Below are 22,641 nucleotides of genomic sequence, written 5' to 3' on the forward strand. Positions count from 1 at the left end.
CTGCGAGTGGGAGGAGCGAAACACTGAGAGAGCAAGTGCTTTGGAATGTTTAAAGATGGGGGTCAGAAAACGCCGCAGGGGATGAGATAAGCGAGTGGCCGTAATAAATGAAAAGGGTGAAATTTGTGCAAGTTCTATTGAGCTCCAAGCTGTTAGGGGAGGGTCAGAAGAATCAGATACAAAAGGCCAAATTTGTTTTAAAGTAAAGGCCGAATGGAATCGAGAGAGATTGGGGAAGTTGACTCCACCTAAATCTTTGGGTTGCTGAAGACGAGAAAGAGAGATCCTAACTTTGCGCCTATTCCATAAAAATGTTTTGAAAATACGGTTTATCGTTTTAAAAAAATAGAGTGGAAGGGAAATTGGAAGCACTGAAAGATAAAAATTAACAATAGGAAGAAGCATCATTTTAATAGTTGCTAGCCTTCCCCACCAGGATAAGAAAAGGGTGGACCAACTATCTATAAGGGAAGAGAGCTTTTTAACTATATCTTTCTGGTTAAGCTTAACAGTTTCTCTAATAGTGTTAGCATAAAGAATACCTAAGCATTTAATATTAGTAGAATTCCATTCGAAGCCAGAGCCCTGAAACATATGAGGAAGGCAAAATTTGTTAAGGGGTAGAACCTCAGATTTATCTACATTAAGTTTATATCCAGAAACCAGAGAATATTCTTGCAACAAAGAAAACAATGAAGGCAAAGAAGTGGTCGGATTAGAAATATAAAGTAAAATATCATCCGCATAAGCAGTAAACTTAATATCAATGTTCTGAAAAAAAACAGCATTCATTAACAGCACCATGAAGGCATCATGTTTGCAAGCGCTGATCATCAGCAATATTTCCTAACCTTTTTTGAGATAATATGGCAGCCTGTCAGTGATGACCCCTCAGTCCTGCTTAAAATAACCCCATTGCCTGGTAAAGTTTAAGTTGACAGAGTACAACTTTGGTTTCTAGAAATAGTGAAAGCATATACTTTCTACTGTCATAGTCCAGTGGGGCTTTAATGAGGCCAGACCTGCTGCATGTGGAGGTTGCTGAATATTAAGCCTGTCACGTCTTGATTCCACTGCATTCCTCTTTCTTCCACGACCCTACACTTTCTGCCTCTTTTTCTTACTCTTTTAAGATCTTTTTTTGTCCCTGTGTTCTGTCTTTGTCATCATTTTCCATTATTTCTATTCCTCCTTCTTTCTTTCTTTTCTGCCATCTTGCTTTTGGTCTGGGTCAAAATCTGCTGGTGAAAAATAAGTCTGGGTCCTGAAAGCCTGAAAGAGAAGTGCCAGTGCCCGCTACCTGAAATCAACTGCACAAATTAAGTACTGGGCACAAGGTTCTGAACGATGACTGGGCAGCTGCCTGGCAAGTTCAAGCTGCTTTAAGTACTAGAAGGGTCTCTCACCACACGGACTCCATCAGCTGTGCCCATGCTCCCCCAACATCCTATGCTGACCATGTCTTTCTCTCCTACTGGCTGTTCCATTGAGGTCTCTCTTGCTGAAGATGGTTTAGAACTGCCTTAAAAACTCATTCAATTATTGTCAATGGTTGTTTAGAAAATGTACTTAGAAATGCTTGATTTGCCTTACATTTCCCCAAAGGTGTCTTGGGGAGGGTACACAGGCCCATGCATAATTGCATTTATGCTCGCTATTTATTTTTCTGCAATTATACTGGGTATAAGTGCGTGGAAAATACCATTTAACACAGATTTCACGAACATTTCCAAGTGTTCCTTGCTCACTGTACTTTAAAAGGTATCATTTCCTATTTATTGCCACAAATAGTGGTAAATGTAGTTAATAGTAACGATTTAGAAAAATTGCAAAATAGACTGCATTCTTTAAAATTTCACAATATTGTGGGGTTAATTAAAAAATACTGTGGGGAACCAAACCAATGTCAAACATTGAAAACCGAAACCCTTCTATAGTTATTCTTCGGGCCATGCCCCCCTTAACATATAACCCTGGCTACGGGCCTGGCGCTCCCTTTCCAGAAGTGAGCACCTCACAGTTGGAAAATACAAGCTGCAGAAGAGTAAATGACCATCTCTGCCAATGGAGGCAGGCTTTCAGTGCAGGTAGGAGAAAGTCCACAGCAGCAACAGTGGAGGATGGAACTCCTACACTTAGATCAGGGTCTCGACCACCACTACACTTCTGGGAGACTGAGGTAGCCTACCAGTATGGGTCAAAGGCCTACAGAGGCTGCTTTGTAGTTGAGATGGAGGTGGTTTAACAAATCAACCGTGGAACTAAAAATTAGAAAGGCAGTCTCTGCCTGTTCCCATTTTCACTTATTGAACATATTTTGCACCTATCCAAGATGGCTGCATTTTGTACTTTCCTGGTTGAATAGTGAGCAGTCCTGAAGAATGGAAAACTGGCAGCAGAAATTTACATTGCAATATGCGTAGGCCACACCTCCTCCCGGACTGTCCCAGAAACCACCTTTTCACTTTGCTTGGGTCCCTTAAATGCTTGAGTGCTCAGACTTGGGGTTGTGAGGTGCTGAGCCGAGGCAGGACTCATGTGTAACTAATGCATCTACTGATTAAGCTACTTGCACCATTGCTGCCCAATGCCATGCTGGGTCTAAGGGAAAGTCAGCTGCAGCGCTCTCGGCTTCCAAACAAACATGGCAGACATTAAGGTGGCCATCATGGTTGGGCTGCTAAGCAAAAAGTGAGGATGAAGAAAACAGAAGCCTATGTTGGCATTACAGGGGCAATAGCACCGGGGCGATGGGACAGAGAACACCTTCAGTGCCTGCATCTAATTGTGCACTGATGAAGGAATGCATGCCGCGTTCACTATCAGTGCATGACTTAGAGTCACTAGAAGATACAGGAAAGGACCGACGTTTGCGGCATGGTCGAGGTAGGGGCCAACTCTGCATATATATGCACTGTGTGCTAACACTAGTGCACTGCCACTGCTTCACTTTCACTTGCTGCATGGATGATGGCACAATTAGTTCCTCTGCAGGTTATTTGACACTAATCATATGAGCTCTTGCAGAAATATGGGATGCATACATGTGCAAATTATAATTGATGTGAAAAATGGACACGTGATTAACTGATTCTACATGGGTAATTATAGGGCTGTGCTGATTATTTGGGCATTTTGGCATATTCCTAGTTGGCTGAAAGGTAAGTCGCTGTTTTTATGGCTGAAGGGGCTGCCATAGACCAGTCTTGAAAGGACATAGCTAAATATTTAAGAGACTGTATTCTATTATGTACTTTTTAGTCAAATTTTTTATATCAATTTCGTTGAGTGGAGCATCCTTCCCAAACCTACTGCGATGATCAGTCTCGCTCACAATACTCGTCCTTCCCTAGTGCAAGGTGGGTCTGATTTGAACACTTGGCCAGTTTGGTACCTAGTCCAGATTTGGGTAATTGCAAATGTGCATGTGGTGTAAAAGCTAATTATTCCACTATGACAATGACTATGTACTGACCACAAAATGTGTGCAACAGCGCCCCTTATATTTTGCTATATCCGTACTCATTATGATAGCTTGGAAAAGACTGATTTGCATATGGATGGGTCAAAATTGAGGTGGCATGGTGCAAAATAATGATGGACCAGGATGCGACCTTGGGTAATTAACAGTAGCTGAGATTAACTCAAGCATTCCATCCATCACTTTTTTGTATACTTTAGTGTGTCGCCCTAAGCAGGAAGGGTATTCCCAGATGTGAGTCCTATGCACACTGTATCACTGGAACCAAGTAATACCTGGCTGATGAGCACTAACTAGGCCAAAACCGGTCCTGGGTTGCTTGTGTTACGGTACGGGGAGGACCTGGCCTGGCAGTTCGGGCTGGACTGTTCCCATTGTAGCAGTGTCAAGGCTGATTTACAAATGGCTGGGTAAAAACTGAGGTGGCATGATGTGCAAAATAATGATGGATGGACGCGGCCTGAGTATTTACTAGTGGCTGAGAAAAACGGAAGCATTCCATCCATCGCTGTTTGTATACATTATGATAGCTGTAGCAGGTGGACATTGCTGTATGACTAAAAATAGAACTCCCCAGCATGTGTACACAAGAGGGCCAGAAAAGCAGTTGAAGCTGCTTATGTTGCCTTGGTATTGGAAGGAAGGGAATTCAGTGCTACAATAAACACAATTTCTTCCTGTAGCAAAGACAAAAGCATTGCTTTCATGTGGGTCTAGCTGGTCTATGTAGAAGCCCTAAAGTCTTTTAAGTGAAGTCAAGTCAAATAATCTTTATTCTGCTAGTATGCCATAAAAGAGGCATTGTTAGACCTGTCAGCCCGTTGGCTGTTCCCTCCTCATTTTTTTTTCTCCCTGTATCCTCTCATTTTTCTGTCCACTAACCTCTTTTTGGTGTTGATGTAGAGGCTCTGGGCGCCCCCTTCTCACTAATTGAGGGAGAGGCGCAAGGTGCTGCACTAAAATGGAGGGAGAGGGAGTTTTTACAAAATGGTGGATTAAACTGTCACCCTGGAACCTGGGCCATAGACTGTCATGAGGGGTTCCGGAACCTTCTGGACCACTCTAGCCAGTCAGGCTAGAGGCATAAACACACAAATCTCCCATTGACAATATAGTTATAGTAACCATTATTAAAAGTTGCAGAAATATTAAAAAGGATTTATAAAACACGCAGCATTATTAGCAATAAATAATCAACCAAGACCTAAGCAAATTCACATCTTATAAAAAATTATTTAAAGTACAAATCATCATAGCAGCTTTATATATCGAGTACCTACATCATGTGAGTCCAGAACAAATTATGCACTGTAAGTGTCATGCCAGTGAAAATCTTATTCTAATACAATGTTTGTTGGGCCTGGCCCTCTCTGCAGGGTCACCCCCAAACGTTTTGCCTTTAACCCTCTTCTTTTTGCTGAATTTGTTTTGTTTACACCTGTTAACCAGTGCTAAAGTGCTTGTGCTCTCTCCTTTAAATATGGTAAGATTGGCATATTTAATTTACTTATTACGTCCTAGTAGAGTGGTACTACATGTACCCAGGGCCTCTAAACTAAATACTGCTGGTGGGCCTTTAGCACTTGTTGTGCCACCCACTCAGTCAGCCAGTCAGTCAGTTAGAGTCAGATTATTTATTCAGTTTATGCAACCATAAAAGTAAAATACAGATCACATTTAAATTATTAAAAATTAAATTCCAATGTGTAATCTAAAAATACAATTTTAGTAACTAAAATTTTCATAATTCTCAATTGATAGATACAAAAATTAAATTCATATAGTTTGCAATTAAAGAATTACATAACATAGTCTTTGAGAGATGAATAAAATACAAAAAATCCATATATACAAAGAGAATCACATAAAAAATGTTGAGAGTTTAAAATTACGATGCCGATACACAGCTATAAGGACAATCTTAGTGACCTCAACTTACCAAATGTGTCTTACATTTAATCAATTTTAAAAAGGCATGTTCATTAGGATCACTACCATAAAATGCCATGCCATGAATTAATTGACCTACAATGTTCCTTATTTGCACTGCAAATAAATGTGTATATCATTTCACATATATATTCAGTTTTAGGGAGCTAGAGGTAATAAAGTGCTGGTCTGCATTTTCTAATATTCAATACCCTTTTTAATGGAATAATAAATTATTTATATGGTTGAGAATATAGCTAACAAAAAAAGAGAGAGTGCAGCATATTTGGGCTGATTTACGGTCACATGGACAAGGATCCAGGAGGGAGTCGGAATATACTTTGCTGGGCTAAGAAACCAAACAATATGCAATACTGAACCTAAATCTAGTGAGATAAACCCTTTTAGAATGACAAGAGAACAGAAGATAAGGTTCTATGCTTTCAGTGGTGATCAGAGGTAAGTATTCAGCCACCCTCTTCTTGCCCAGATCCATACTTTCCCTATGTTCCTGTGACAAAGATAAAAGGTCCTGTTTTAGCAGAGTTTTCGAAACTGTTGCAAATGAGTTGCGGTTTAGAGAAACAGTCTGCTCTCCCCATAAGCGCAAGCTGCTTTCTAACATGATTAACCCATGGTATTTTATCCATGTGGTCAAGACCTAAGCAATTCTGTATTATTGTTCCATGGAGTGCAGGTTCCTCTTTTGACCAAATAGATCTCCACAGCATAATTGGGGCAATTTGAATACGGTGTATTTATTGCACCAAACCTAAATCCATGTGACATACTATGATTGGCAAACTAGTAAGAACTGCCTGAAGCTTTCTAAGAAAAATATTTTCTATTATCTGCAAAGATGAAGCATTACAAAAGCCCCAAACTCCTGCCCCATACATAATGACAGAGCAGCAGCACGCAACAAAGATGTTAATAAGTGCGTCAATTGGTTTGCAGCCCAATTTCTTTGCAAACCGAAATAAGGCCTCAGGAGCTTGGTGTAAACACCTTTTGCTAACCTCTGTGAGATGGCTCCAAGAGCTTCTTTGGTCGAATTGAACTCCTAAATAGAAGAAGGTAGATACATAACGCAATTTGTCATTATCAGTAAAACAGGGCTTAAAGGTGGACGAGTTTTTCCAACCACCTGACTTAGCTGTATTTGTCTTTAGGCCAGGTCACTCATAAAATCATTAACTCTATTTAAAAGTATTTGTAGGCCAATATCAGTTCTGGAAATCAGTACACAGTCATCCGCATACAGCAGAGCTGAGAGGCTTCTAGAACCGATACCTCGGTACATCAGCACCCCCCCCTCCCCCGATTGAAATAACTCTCCACATCATTTATATATAAAGAAAACGAAAAGGGGGCTAAGACGCACCCTTGTCTTATTCAACTCCTCATTTTGATAGGTGCAGTGAGTTCACCGTCTGCCCCATGTCTGACTCTCCCTGTCACATCTTGATGCATCTGTGCTATAAAGTGGACCAAGGAAGAGTCAATGCCCATATCCAGCATTTTTTGCCATAGTTTCCCTCTCTCCACACAGTTAAAAGTAGATGCTACATCCATAAATCCTAAGTAAAGGGTTCCTTTATTTACCAGCGTATACTTGTTTATGACCAGGTGGAGATTGAGACACTGCTCAACAGTGCCCAAGCCACTCCTAAAGGCATATTGGATGTACGTAAAATTCCCCCTGTCTGTTACTCAGGCTTCGAGACGGTCACGTAAAACCCTGCCCATTAATTTACATGTAAAATTGGATCGGGAGTTCGAAGATAAGTTTTGCATTATGTGTTAATACTCTCAGCATCTTCATTTTGTTTTTAGTCCTTTAACACGAGAATCACAAACACTTATTTGCTAAAAACAAGCCCAAAATGCTGCCAGGATAGTTACCAACCCTCCCAGATTTTAAACTGATTTTAACTTGTCCCGTTAACTAGTAAACTATCCATTATAGGTACCTGTGCTCTTCTTGTGTCATTTGTTAATGTAGCACAGATAAATTTACTGACTAACCTATAAGGTATTTTGGTCATGGATCTGGTAATGTTTACGCTGTTTGCTAAGTCATATTGAGGGCAGAATAACAATGAAAGCAATCATTCAGCCTCACTTTTTTGTGTTTTATACAGGTATCTTGGATGGAAGCACACATGATATAGCCACAAATTCATGCCACAAAGAAATAGTAACAGATGGTGAAGAAATAAATCGTAAGAGGTTGCCCACTGATTTCCTGCCAATACCTCGGGTTGAATAGCTGAGATCAATCATGAAGAGCACAGCCATCTCCGCCGAGGATTATAGCAGCCTTTGTCCAGACCAGCAGGACAGAAGTGACACGCAACGCTACCACCATATTGTCATCTCCAGACTGAAGTCCTTTGTGCAGCTCCCATGGAAGGACAACTTTCAGCGTCACACCGACCTCGAGTATGGACAATGTGACGTGGAGACTCAAGTAGTGGAGTCCAAAAGCTCTTACAGCAAGACAGTAGTGGCTCTTGTGGTCTTGGCCTTCTTTACCCTGATGGTCCTGCTGCTTCTTTGGAACTATAAATGCATCATGATCGATAAAGTATGTGAGGGGAACAGCGATTTGCTTACTCCAGTGTTCATGGAAGACTCAACTTCGGAAAATATCTAGGCACACACGGGGACAGTACAGACGGTCTCGAAGGATGGTTTCCATCAATTAGGAAAGTCAAAGTAACGTTATGAAAGCTCCACACAGAGAATGTATTGCCCTTCCTCACAAATGTCAACAGACTCTGTGTGATGAAAAGTGCGCTTTGACAAAGTTTGCTGATTGCGCTCATGTGCTCAGTACCTGAAGGTGATATTCTTAGTCGAGAACTGTGTGATTGGAAACTCCTCTACATTCCATTTGGTAAACTGCCCTGAAATCCACAGGGTTCCGGTCTAGACTCCGGCATGCCTAGAACCCCTTCTCATCCGTCAGCCTTCAACATTTGGATTCAGACCGCCTGCTTGACCTAGCCAACTCTCCAATCCAAAACCTGCATTCAATTGTAGTGAAGGCTTAGATGCAGTGATGCTCCGGCATCGGAGAGCGTCAAAGGGACAAGTGAAATATGCTCTGCGTACCAACACTGCCAATGAACACTTGGGTTTTTGTTTATTTGTTTTATGTTTCAGTGGAACCGTACTAGTTTTTCTTTGCAGTACTTTCTTCCTTGTTGAGGGAGAAGTCTAGGTTATATATCATGCTCCTGAAAAGAGGGATGCATGAGGCAAGTATAGCTAAGCGTTCAACGCCTGTATTCTACTTTACCGCAAGATATACGAAGGAGAAAGTCACAAAAATGAACAGCACCAGGACTTAGAGGTGCGGCTACTGAAGCTGTGTGCATGCATAGCAAGTTGCAGCTGGAATGTGGATTGATGTAATTGTGAAATGATGAGAAATGTTACATGAAGAAGCCAAAAATATGCTTTGTCTTGTATGCTTGCTTCTTTAATAAATTTACATGGAGTAAATGCTCGTTTCCCACAAAAGGTATTTATTTATTTGGATTTTGAAATGTTTCCATTTTATAATAATTAACCTGTAGGTTAGGAAATGATGTACATGAGCCAATGAACATGCTCTCTAGGACGCCGTAACCATGCCCATTACTTGTCTGTTCTGTTATGAAGTTCCACTGTAGTGCAAGAAATAACAAGGACACGGCTACACATTTGACCATTGTTTACTTACGTTACAGACAGACCTTCACTTACACTGTTTTTCTATTTCAGGGAAGCCTGTCTCCCACTTTGCTAGTCCTGCACTTGCCTCCTCTGCAGGGCACCGACTTCCTGCTCCTTCCTTTAGGACGTGCTCTAGGGCAGGCATCTCTAACGGGTAGCTCTCCAGCTACCTAAAAGTAGCTCACCTGTGAGCAGTCCAGTTTACTAAACTTGAAGCTTTTGCTTGGCTGAATTAATATATGTGTTCCAAAACTGAAATGTGTTCATCTGAGACAAAAAAGGTGTCTATTTTTCAGAACATTTAAGCTTGTTTGAAGATAAATGGTAGATTTTCCAAAATATATATTATTCTATTATTTAAATGATAAATCATATGGCACTGGGCGAAACATAGTACTAATTTTATTACTTTTGTGCTAAGGGTTGCAGCTATGGCTGCTATCCATTACCCATGTACAGGCATTCCAAATTGACAAAACCTTTTTATGTTGCTTCTGGCAACCCTGTCTGATATGATGCAATGAAGTGATCATTGCTGGCAGCCCAGGGCTGAGGTGACCACTGCCAGTAATCTTGAATAGGGTGGCCACAAGTGTAATCTTGGCTGTGCGGTCTTTATTACAACACGACCAATCTTAGCAGCTGGCAATGATTTTCATTGAGCATAAGTAGCTCTTATTACAGAAAAGGTTGGAGACCCCTGCTGTAGGGTGTTCACTTGGGAGCCTGGATGTCCTCTGGGTCTTACCGCCTTCAAGGTTTGCATTCAGTGTATGTGTCACTGCTGCCCTCCTAAATTGGGTCAGAGTTTGATTAATAGTTCGTAAAGCTCACAAAATTCCCTCACCCACTGCACTTGGATTTCTAGAACCCCCTAAAAAATTCCCCCAGCTTCGACTGAAGGATGACGGCACAGACCCATGGGAAGCTTCCGTTTTGTAGAAGGCTTTCTGTGATGTTGCACATTCAACTACAAGAGAGGCCCCAAATTAATGTGCAACAAGAGTTCTGAAAATAGGCATTGGTAACACTGAACAGACTTCCTCGAGCTTCAGCAAAACACCGAGGGGCATATTATCAAGAAACGGCGTTAAAGTTATCGCCGCTTTAGCTGCAGAAAACTGCCGCTAGAGCGGCGATAATGGGCTTGATAATATGCCCTTGAGAATTCCCATAGAAGCCCATGTTCTGGTGTCAACATGGGCTTCTATTGGAATTCTCTGCGGCATATTATCAAGCCCATTATCGCCGCTTTAGCGGCAGTTTTCTGCCGCTAAAGCGGAGATAATTTTAATGCCGTTCTTGATAATATGCCCCTGTGTTAGGATACCATGTGGATGTCAGTGGCGCAAGCTTCCTTTCCTTACAGATCAATCACAGCGTGGGCATCAGCCGTCAAGACTTCATCCCTCTCAGAACAGGTGAAGAATGTCCATTACCAGTAATCACAGCATGGGCATCACCCGCGCGAACATCAATACCTTCGGGTCGGAATAAAGGTCTTTTTCCCGCAGTCTTTTTTCCCACATGGAATCACAACGCGGTCGTTACAACAAATGCGTTGTGATTCCGCATACCATTACTCCGCAAGTCGGAACAACGACTTGCGGAGGGGGGGCGCTGGATGTTGGAATAGTATAATTTACTATTCCAACTCCAGTCTTTGCGGACATTAGGAAAGGTGTTGGATTTTAAATCCAACATCCCCCCCCCACCTCCGCAAGTCGTTGTTCCGACTTGCAGAGTAATGGTATGCGGAATCACAACGCGGTCGTTGTAACGACCGCGTTGTGATTCCATGCGGGAAAAAAGTTTCGTCATAAACGTCGATTACCTTCGGGTCGAGTTTGCGCTATATAAAAAAAAAACTAGTGCTAGAAGGCCTCCCTGATGCCAGCAGTTTAAGCGGCCCTCCTTCCAAAATAGTTACAGTGAAGGCATTCCTCACACACACACAGTCAGGTACCACCTGGATATTAGCAGTGTGACTTGCCCTCTCTCACAGAATGGGCCCCGTATCACCAGTACAAGAATCCCTCCCTTTTGGAAAGTAGAGTCCTACATCAGCAGTTGAAGTGCCAGTGACACTACTTACAAGAGCAGTTACAGCATGGTATCAGCAATGGTTGTTTTTACTCACACTCAGAAAAAAACATCAGCTGGGCAAGCTGCCATCCCTCCCAGAACAGATACGCCTTCTGGATCATTAGTGTTGGGTTCCCTCACATGCACAATACAGCTTTCTGTGCGGGAGGGCTACCTCCCCTGAGGGGTGGCACCACCTCTGCATCAATGCTCGAGCTGCCATACTTTATGGAACAGGTACCCCATCCTCATCAGCAGCGTTAGTTTCCCCCTACACAGAACAGGTACAGCAAACATTTATTTACATGTATTTATTTATTGAGTTTATAAAGTACAAACATCACCTGAAGCTATCAGAGTGCTGTTTAGGATAAAGCATTCATACGTAAACAACGTGCTACCAGGAGGGTAGATGGGCCTGGAGAAAACCAACACACCAAAATAAGTTACAGTGGCATGTATACAGTTGTCATAGCAGATTCAAAATTGCAATGGTAGGCCATAGTTGTTCTCTTTCTGTAGTCAGGACAGTCAGTTCATGAAGTACCTTTCCAGCAGTAGTGCTTTTACAGTCTTCTTGAAAAACAAATAGGAGGGGTTTATGTGTATCTCCGGTGGCAGAGATTTCCACATCCGGGGCACGCTACCAGTGACGAGCGAGAGTGGGATCTATGGGGCAGATTTACAAGCCCCTTGTGCCGCCATTGCAGCACTTTTTTTGATGCGACAGCGGCACAAACAATGCGGCCGATTTACAATGCATTGCATCTAGGGAGATGCGTCACGTTATAAAGCCCTGCGTCACATTATACCTGCGCCAGGTATAATATATGCAGGGTGGGTGTTCTCACGCAAAAAGCCATGTAGAACTGACGCAGTGAAATTTACAACATTTCACTGCATCACTCTACGCCTTCACTGTGTCAAAATCCCTACGACTGCTCAGACCAGGCGTAAGGAATGGCGTAGGGCTATTTGTATGGGACTCACCTATCTGTTGTGGCACATTGCTGGAGTTGTGTCAATTTCATGAGCAACTCCACAAATGCGTCACTTTTGTGCCAACAGACGCATCAGTATTTCTGACACATGTTAATCCTTATGCCATGAAGCACTCTATTGTAAATACAGCGCATCCATGGTGGTGCAATGACATTTAGCACTGGCGCAAGGAAACTGACGCATCTATTCAGATGCATCAGTTCCTTGTAAATCTACCCCTTTCTTTCTTGAACCTAGGTCACTTTTGGAGTAGAGAGCTTGGGCTTCCAAGTTAGGGCTGCCTCCGGAGATGGTGAGTTTCTGGGGCAGATATTTCGAGGTTCCATGGTTTTCCGCTTTCTACAAGCTATCTTTAGGTTGCAGCGTGCTTCAAAAGGTAGATACTTGAGAGATGGGATGATGTGTTCAAAGCGAGTGGCTACAGGTACCCGTCTGGCAGACGTATTGAGTGTAGCCTGTATGGAGCCAGATGAGATTTCAGTGTGCCGGTTAGCACAGCATTGTCGCAGTCTGGTCTATACATCACAAGTGCTTGAGCTTATTTTGGGTCAGGTACAGGAATAAAGGCCTAAATTGATACAAAGCGCCTTTGGTAGTGAAGTTAATGTGGGCAATCATGTTAATGTGTTTGTCTAGAGAGATTCCAAGAGATTAGGGATAGTCAACGATTTTAAGTGTGCGTAGGTATACATCCAAGTCCAGGCACACATCAGAGTAAATAGACAGTATGTATAATCTCTATACAATTTGTGCACAATAAAATCAATGATCCATGAACATATGAAGATAATGTTGCTTTGTCTTTAATTCAGTATTCCATTCGACCAAAACAAAACCAGCCGACCCGTGTTTCGTTGCTTTAGTAAATAATTCCAAAAAGACTCATTTCGTACATTGATCATTACTACTTTAAGGATATAGCCCAGCCGGGTTGGAATTATCACCGGCAGCGCGATTACAAAGACTTTTCTCTTCTCCATTCAGCCCTGAGGAAGTCGCAGAACTATTTCCAAATGCGACGAAACACATGTCGGCTGGTTTTGTTTTGGTCGAATGGAATACTGAATTAAAGACAAAGCAACATTATCTTCATATGTTCATGGATCATTGATTTGATTGTGCACAAATTGTATAGAGATTATACATACTGTCTATATACTCTGATGTGTGCCTGGACTTGTATGTACATTTTGGAAGTGTGAGAACCTCTTCCCACACAATATTGAGGGGTTAAAGGGCTCATCCCCTCTCCCAGCAGCACCATCCTAATATATTTTCAGAGCAACGAGTTGCGTTACACAGCTGAGCGCCTACATTCCCTGGCCTTCAAAAACCCTTCTCTATAGATGTATAGGAGCGTTTAGGTAGTTTAGCCAATTGTGCACTGGAGGTGGGTTGGGAGGAATAGAAATAAGGAGGAGGTCCATCTTCAGTGGGTTGAGTTTCAGGTGGTGTGTCGACAGCCAAGCCTGTACTTTGATCAGAGGTAGAGTAAGGTGAAGTGCATCCTCTAGAGAAGACATTTTGAGGTAAGCCTGCATGTCATCTGTGTAAAGACAATATGCAATATTAGCCTGGTGTAATATCAAGGTTAGGGGTTGCATGTAGAGATTGAAGAAAATTGCAGCCAGAATCAAGCCCTAAGGAACCAATTGATTGGCAGGGGCAGGATTAGATAGAAAGTCTTTAATTTGATTTTTGTTTATATGCAGTTGTTGGGATATGAGGAGAGCCATTTCAGGACCGTAGCACTCACCCCAGTGGAACCTTTAGGGTGTATAGAAGAATGTTGTGATTGACTGAATCAAAGGCCGAGGAAAGGTTGAGAAGTATATTAAAGCATGATTCTCATTCAGCCAAAATGGTGAGGGCATTGTCCATGATGTTGATGATGGTCATTTCAGTACTGCAGCCAACTTTGAAGCTGAACTGGAAATTGACTAGGACGTTGTAATCAATGATATGTTGTTTGACTTGGGATAGCACACATTTTTTGAGAACTTTGGCTAGGAATGGAAGGTTGGTCACCGGGCAGAAGTTATGCATATCTTCTGGATCAGCTCTAGGTTTTTTGAGTAGGGGTGAAACTTGGCTTGTCCCTTGTGATAGTAACGTGTTGATTATTATGGTCCAGAGGGGGTGATGATAACTCTAGCACTCTTGATTAAGATGTTCACAATGGACATCTGCCCTTCAAGTTTCTCTTACAGATGCACCTGGTACAATATGGGCATTCACAGTGCACACTTCCTCCACTCAGAACAAGTACAACATGAGTATCAGCTATTGCAAGGGCATCAACAATACAAACATCCCTCTCACATACAGATAGGTACCACATGGTCATAAGCAAGTGTAACTTGCTCTCTCTCACTGAACAGGTACAATAAGGGCATCTCCTACAAACATGCCTTCCCCTCCCTCACAAATAGATACTGCATGAAATTCAGCTAAATGTGTGCCTACCTCAAAGAACACCTACAATGTGGGTATCTACAGTGTTAGCTTTTGTTGCATACCTTTAATACGTACCACATGTCATCAGCAGTGCAAGTTCCTTTCCATCACAGAACAGGCACACCATGGCACCAGTGGCAACTTCACTTCCTCACAGAACAGGAACGTCCATAGGTATCAGCAGTGCAAGCTTCCCATCCACACCTAGAATCTGTACCACCTGGGCATGAAAAGTGCAACTTACTTTTCCTCACACAGAAGGTACCTTGCCTGCAGTGGTGGCTGGCATCTACGGGGGGCGGAGGCTTGGGTGCACACTTAAATAATATATTTAAAAAAAATAGACTTACCTGAAGACAAACGCAATGTCCTCCGCACCGGACGTCCTCTTTCTTTGACTGCAGCCAGGCCACCAGGAAACTCCCTTAGCAATACTGGCACTGCTCTCATGCAGCATAAGAGCAGCACCCCGATTGGAGGGATTGACCCCACTCAGCACTCCATAGCGCTCTGGAAGCCTGCACGTGCTCTAACCCAGCTGTCTTAAAAAAGCTGGGATAGAGATGTTAAAGTGTGCATGTTTGGCTAGCCGTAGCAAGACGGCCGGCCGAAAAGACATGCACTTTTTAAACAGTGCATAACAGCCCATCCTACTTCCTGCTGATGTCACTCAGCAGACCCTGACCTGTCCTGACACTCTGTTTGGGACAGTGGATGGAAATAAAATGGTAATTAATTTCCTTTTTGTTTGTAATCTCTGGGGCTTTGGGGGTAGTTTAAGGTGGCCGTCGCTCCTCCGCTCTGACAGAGGAGCTTGCCTGCCTGAACAGTTACAGTATTCATTCATAAGTGGAAGCTTTATTCCCTCAGAACAGATACATCAGCAGTGCAACATTCCCATGCACACTTAGAGGAAGTAGGACACAGCCATCAGCAGTACAAAAATCCCTTCCTCACAGAACAGGCACAGGGTAGTGTGTCAGTTGTGAGAGCCTCGCTCCCTCAGAATAGGCATCTCAAGTCCAAGCTTAGCTCTTTCCTCAAATGGATAGCAAATGGGCATCAATATAGTTAATCTTACCTTGCTCTCAGAACAGGGGTGGCATAGGCATCCTCAGTGCAAGCTTCGTCCCTTCCAGAAAAGGTGGAACATGCCCATCACAAGTGCAGGTAGCCTTCTCTCACAGAGCAAGTACAGCATGGCATCAGCAGTGCAAACGTCCCTTACACAAAAAATAGGTACTGGGTACATGACAGCAGAAGCAGTGCAAGTTTCCGACACAGGCACAAGATAAAGCACAGAGAGCAGCAATACAAGTCCTCTAGCACACATACTCTTTATGATACTCCATTCCGTGGAGGAGTAGAGCCTTATGGAGCCCTGTAATCCGGCTCTTTTTGTGCCTGTTTTGCAGCCTGCTTCTTCGCTGACTGTTTATCACTGTTGCAGGGATTCTGCTCATGCACAGAACTATGCACAGGAAACCAGGACCTCTGTGTATTGTTGTGTACCAAGAATGCCACCTCAGTGCCCAGAACTCCAATCTGACTAGCATTAGTGTCTCATTCGTTCTCCGTACTACAGCGAACCTACCAATGATTAGACAACCTAGAACATGCGACTTAGTAAACTCTCAGGAATAGTTGGAAACAAGAACACTCTTTCATTCACACTCATAATTGTCCACAACATGAGTAAACAGAGACACTGTATAGTTTTAAATGTTTATTTTTAACTAACGTGCTCTAAGATGCAGTACTCTAGCCAACACGAGCAGCATAATGCATAAAAACAATATAATTAGCATTGTTACAATTCCATAAAGCACAAAAGAGGAAATCATATTATAATGACAGTGGAAACAGAACTATAGCTCCTTTTACCACCCTCCCCGTGCTCATGAACTAGTTTACAATAATTATAGAAGACCTCTGGGCTTTGTCAGCGAAACCCCATACCTACAAGATCAGATGCAATGAATTACATCTCAGGATCAGCACAGCTCTTCTATGTTGGAAAGGTTTTCTCCAAGTGCTTCCTCATGCATGTAATGCCATAATAAAAGCACCTGAGTTGGGCCGCTGTGCTTCATGTTATGTCTATGTGCGTGGGACTGACCAAAGTGAATCAACAGCATACATTCTTCTTCGACCTTGGACAGGCTGTACAGACAGAGATCGTGGTGCCCCGCTGGATGTGTGAAAGGTAGACAGCTCTCATGTGAAGCAGCTTCAGCAAAGTATTTCACGAGAAAAGAACCCAGTAGTGTTGTGTGCAAAAGCGGCAGAATGGCAGCCAAGCGTATACTACTCATGCTAATTTAGCAATGTCTGCTGTTGATCCCATTTCCTCACTACACCCTCCCCTTGGTCGAACCAATGGACAGTGGACTCAATAGAACACAGAGTTCAAGTAAGAATGAGCAAAAATTAAGAGCAGCAGTCATAATTGGGTAAAGAGTCAAATGGTGCACTAATTAGTGTATAAAAAACTCAATTTGAGAGAAAAAAGCGAACAAGAAAAACCATTACAAAAAATATCCGGTAGATGATGGAAATCATCCAGGTTAATCCATTAAGGTGTATGAGCAGTAAGTTGCAACAGCCTCCTAGACGAAGTCATTGATATCGTCAGAAAAGCGAGTAGCCATCCATTCCAGCAAAGTGAATGAACGTACATGTTCATCAACAATGGGAGCTTCTAGCACCATCAGTGGATAACTTGCGTGTTCCTCAAGAAAACTTTGTTGTAGGAAATCATGTGCAGCTGTACAGACATCCCATTCTGCTAAAACTCTAAGTGCAGCCGCGCGGGCCATAATCCCAACACCAGAACATTCCAGCTTATGCGACACTAGAGGACTCATTAGCAGGTCATATTCCGTGGGCAGGAGACACCATAATGGAGAGGCGAAGATCCAATGTCCATTCGAACGAACATTCTAGGCAGTGGAAGACTGGTTGCACGCATGTGAAATAACCAAAACGGAAGGATAATCCATAAGCCACGCTCAGAGTGGCCAGTGGCAAAGTACCGTAGCATTCAAGCATACGACTACGAAGCAGCAGCAGCTGGTCCCAGCTATTTAGTGCCACAGGAAGAACATCCATTTTGGAGCAAGCAAAATTAACAGCAGGACTCCAGCGGCTAGTGCAAGTAACAGCGGCAAGCCACCGAAGATGCTGGAAAACATAGAATGAATAAATGATGGTATTACGCCAAATATAGTTTGAAAAGAGGTCACAAGGCCAGAGCCCACAGGTTTAAAAAATGGGCATTGCCTGTTGTGTTAGAAGCATTGAAGATAGTGTGAATCAATACCCCAAAATGTAGTGGGAGATCGGTATTAAGAAGCACATGTACTTTTGTACGGGTGTTAGCCACGTGAAGGACGAAGGTCTCACGGGCAGATTTGAGAGCAATTTCTTTTTGGGACAACAATGCTCTTATTCTGCTCAATTTGTTGAACTCTGCATTCAAGGTCGGAATGGAAGGCCAAATCGAGATGTTGAGCCTCCCATGCGGGGGTGGAAAAAGCACATTTTTACAGCAAACCAGACGCTGTGAGACTGGTACAATGTAAGGGATGCCAGCAAACATGCCACAGCAATCTTCATTATTTAAAAGCAAATAGCTACCGTTTGCTAGCAGGGTAAACTTTGGTTTGATAGATGGTACTGGATGACCCTTCAAAATGCATGCCAGATTAGGCATCGATAAATTACATGCGCCGTGCAATTGTATATTCTTACACACAAGAGAATGATCAGGCGAGGAATCACATGATTCCCCAGTGAGATACACCTCGTCATCCCGCATTCACATCTGTATGTGAATGGTAAAGACCACACCTCGTGAAGAAATGCACTACCTAAAGGTTCATAGCAGCCCAAGGGATAATGTTTCATACATGAACTAAATTTAAATAAGGAAAATAGCAGAGTTATTACCCCATGGATGAGCCACACTGCAGAATTAGTCTCAGCAACTGAAAAAGGCAAAGGTTCTAATTTTTCAATATGTAACATAGTGTATTTGGGATCCTTCATGGACATAAACTGTTGTCTATCTGTTATGTTAAATGGTGTAAATAACGATGACGTGTTCATGAAATCCCATGGAACTCTTCCCATTTTTAAAGTTTGTAACGTCCAGGCAAACTGCATAATAGAACGCAACTGATTCTGTCCATGATACAAAACAGACACCTCATCATGAACAATATCCACAACAGATGAAACAATATTGTCCAATGTGTAAATACGGGAAGAAAGAGTGTTAATACTATTATCAAGAACAGCAAGCACTTTTTCTAAATTAGCTTGGTCTATTGCCCTTAGACGTAAAGCAGCTTCAATTTGGGACAGCTTCCAGATTTCGTTGTAAGTGGCATAAATAAATCTTTTTGATCTAGGACCAGCAGGCCCTTTTATAAAATCTGTCAAATCAACCTCACTTGACAACAATGACAAATGGCGTTTAACTGACGTAAGGGTTGAGTGTTGCAACCAATTTTTACATAATTTGCCTACCGAATAGGTAGTAACTGAATGGGAGTCAGAAAAACATGGATCAGGTCTATCCTGAATGTATCCTGGGGCCTTGCCCAGAACACTGCGTTTGCAAGAAACTGAACTGGTTTGCCAAACCAATCAACCCTGGGGGTCCAGACTAGAGATATTGAAAGTATTATTGGTAAGCAACAATTGCAAATCCTCAATGGCCAAATCAGTATGATTATCCGAGGTGTCATAAGGAGCCAGTGTAGATATTTTAGGTGCATTCATTTGTTTTGTAGTGGCCAAACCTAAACAGGTTGTCTGATAAATCGAACTATTAAAAAATAGGATTTGTTTTGGGATTAGACAGGCACGATGCAAAGCTTCAAAGCCTTGCACCTGCCAGAATTTAGAACCCAAAACAGACTTAAGATCTACAGTGTCCTTCCATAGCTCATAGCCATCCACTGCCAGTTGATTAATAAAGAATTTGGAATACACTAATTTAGTGTGGGTGAGCATGACTTTGGAATTTGAGGTAATATTCAATTTAAAATAAAATAAATCCGGATTGGAGTTATTAAAATCTGTGAAATGTACACATTTTTGCAAAAGGGTTTCGAACTGCCTTCAATGGGAGCAATGTTCCCATTGTGTGTAATTAAAAACCTTTCTAAATGTATTAGCTTTATGCAGATAATGATGGCCAAAATGCTGCTAACAAAATAAATCAGCATAATTTGCAGTGTTTAAATAGAAATCCTCATCATCAAATGCAGCATAATACTTTAAATCAGAAAACAAAGATTCAACGGCTTGTACGTCCCAATCATCACAACATATATTTTGTTTCACTACATCCCCCATTGAAACACGAAGTACATTGGGAACATTAACCACTTCAGTGGGGCCATGAATTTGGAAGTTAACCGCATCCCACACTATTCCATCCGCAACTGGCCAGGCAGAGATGTTGACAAAAGTCTGGTCCCTTTTCATGATGTGTGATGAGGAGTGTGGTGCCAAAGTTCCATCAATTATTTTAACCGCAGAGCGTTCAGTGAGGTACTAATCATTGATTAAAAGGAAGAAAAATGTCACAAATCCAATCGACATGAACAAAAAAATGGCGATGAGCACCAACTAAATGTATTTCCAAGGAGGAACCAAATAATTTATTTTAAACCAGGTGACAAAATAGAAAATTTGAAGGGGTGGGGGGGGGACTCGATGATGTGGAGTTAAGAGTCAAAGGAAAAACGAAACTGGTTCAGTGTGTTGTCTTGCAAACCAGGCAATGACTCTGAAGCGGGATACGTATATTCAGTTTCTTCATGAAGTTTGCAAGCCGGAAGGATCAGTAACAGCGGTCATCTCTATGGCAGTGTCAGGCCTGATGTTGCTGGAATTGGCCAAGATCGTATTCCTGGATATTGTTGGACAGGAAACAGCAGGTGTCATACTATGTAGAATCGGGCAGGTGTTGTAGTTTGACATTGTCCACTGAGATGTATCTGTTATCTTTGCGACCAGGAAGTGGTAGTAAAATGACTGTACGAGTACCTTTCACGCCAAGCACTGGGACGGGTGCACGATAAGAGGGGCCAAACTCTTTCTTGTTCTCCACCCTATCACAGACCAGGTCACCGTTCTTGGGTAGCCAGCCGACTACCGGCATCTGCAGCGTTGCTTCAGTGGCAGAGGGTAAATGTTCCTTTGCAAGACTGTCTCGAGCCTCTTGTAGATTCTGTAACACATCAGAATGATTATCTACATCAAAGGACGCGGCTGTAGCCGCCATGTCTAGACAATCAAGGTCCAGGACAAACATCTTCATGCCAAAGAGCATTTTGTATGGGGTCCGCCCACCCAGAGATCTTCTAGGGAGATTATTTAGTGCACGTTGTACGCTATACAAATGGGCGAACCAGTTCCTGCCAGTACCTATAACTCTAGCTGTCAAGGATTGCTTTAAGTCACAGTTCATTTGCTCCACAATTGAGTTGCCCTCAGGCCGGTATGGAGATGAAAATTTCACTTGCACCCTCAAAGACCTCATGGCATCCTTGTACGCCTTAGAGGTGAATGCGGGACCCTGGTCAGAATGAAAGGTGCCACATGCAAAAATTGCCACAAAGATACGCAAATCCCTGATGACAGTTCGTGCGTCAGCACTGCATTGTGGCCAAACCCATAGAAAACGTGTGCACGAATCAAATGCAACTAAGATAAACGTATATGCAGTATCTGAAGAAAATGGACTGCAGTGATCCAAATAAACACAACTGAATGGTTTATTAGAAATGTACAGCTGTGCGTGCTACAGTTGAAGGTTTAAAATGTTGACAAATGTCACAAGAAAGCACATAATTACGGGTTTGTTTATATAAACCACGCCACCAGTAACGTTGCAGTAAGATAGAGACAGTCGCCGAAACGCCTGCATGAGCCAACGCCATGCCTTCGGGCGCAGATGTTATCCAAGCTTCTCTGCGGTCCTGGCTGGGAATCAACCTGTCACCAACGTCATTAATTCTCACATAGCGAACTTTATTGGGACTTAAATGACAAGAGTATTTTGAAGGGAAACCCTGTGGGTACTTACTTCCCTTCTCTGTAGCAGCTATAAGTGCCAAGATGTCATCATCAATGTTAGTCATGGATTTTGTAACTGCTGCTACTGAATAAGTGGCTACTGCCATTTTAGCTGCTTCGTCAGCCAAACTGTTACTGACAGCGTGTACTCCTAAGCGCTGGTGGCCAAGAGTATGAATTACGTGTGTAAGAGTCAGACGTTCTTTCAGCTCTGCGACTCAAACCCAAAGCATTTTATGCTTAATTGCACTGCCTTTCGAATCACGATAGTCATTCTGAGACCAAAAGAATACGTTTTCATTAAAAGACTGAACACAGTAGTAAGAGTCACTTACGATTAAAGTAGTCACATTAGGATCAGCAAACTCCAGTGCTAGCACCAGAGCTCGTAGCTCCGCCAACTGGGCGGTACAATCCCCTAGTGCCTGCGTGTGCATGACACTGGACTTGAACTCACTGTTCACCATGGTACCTGCCACTATTGCGCAAGCTGTCGAGTAAGAATGTTTTGATCCGGTCGCCGGTTGCGCTGAACCGTTGGTATAAATGATACAATGGTAGTCCTCGAGCGGGCGCCTAGACAGAGGAGCAGGATGAACAAATTCATACTGTAAGAACTCTTCAGTTTGCAACGAGGAGTCAAAGATATAGGTGACATCAGATGATGTCAACGAAGTTGCCTATTGTATCCAACGCAGATGTAAAGCTTTTGAGTTTGGTACACTGGCTCTCGTTACAGCTTCAAGAGCAGGATATGGTGTTACAACCATCATGCGCTTTTCTTGCGCCAGTTTACGTTCCTTTAGGATCGCCATCTGGACTACGGTTAATACTTTTTCAACGGTTGAAAAATGCAGTTCAGCCAT

The 22,641-nt window shown here is 42.7% G+C and overlaps 1 long non-coding RNA gene across 1 annotated transcript in view; it reads left to right on the forward strand.

Moving 5' to 3' along the window:
• Positions 1-8,923, forward strand: part of LOC146868437 (uncharacterized) — a 96,847-nt gene extending 87,924 nt beyond the window's left edge. Inside the window, exon 2 of the long non-coding RNA XR_014962876.1 lies at positions 7,555-8,923. This is a non-coding gene — a long non-coding RNA (uncharacterized LOC146868437). The remainder of the gene's footprint in view (positions 1-7,554) is intronic.
• The last annotated feature ends 13,718 nt before the right edge of the window (positions 8,924-22,641 follow it).

The sequence above is a fragment of the Triturus cristatus genome, chromosome 1_2, assembly GCF_964204655.1.
Source record: "Triturus cristatus chromosome 1_2, aTriCri1.1, whole genome shotgun sequence".
NCBI classification, from domain to species: domain Eukaryota; kingdom Metazoa; phylum Chordata; class Amphibia; order Caudata; family Salamandridae; genus Triturus; species Triturus cristatus.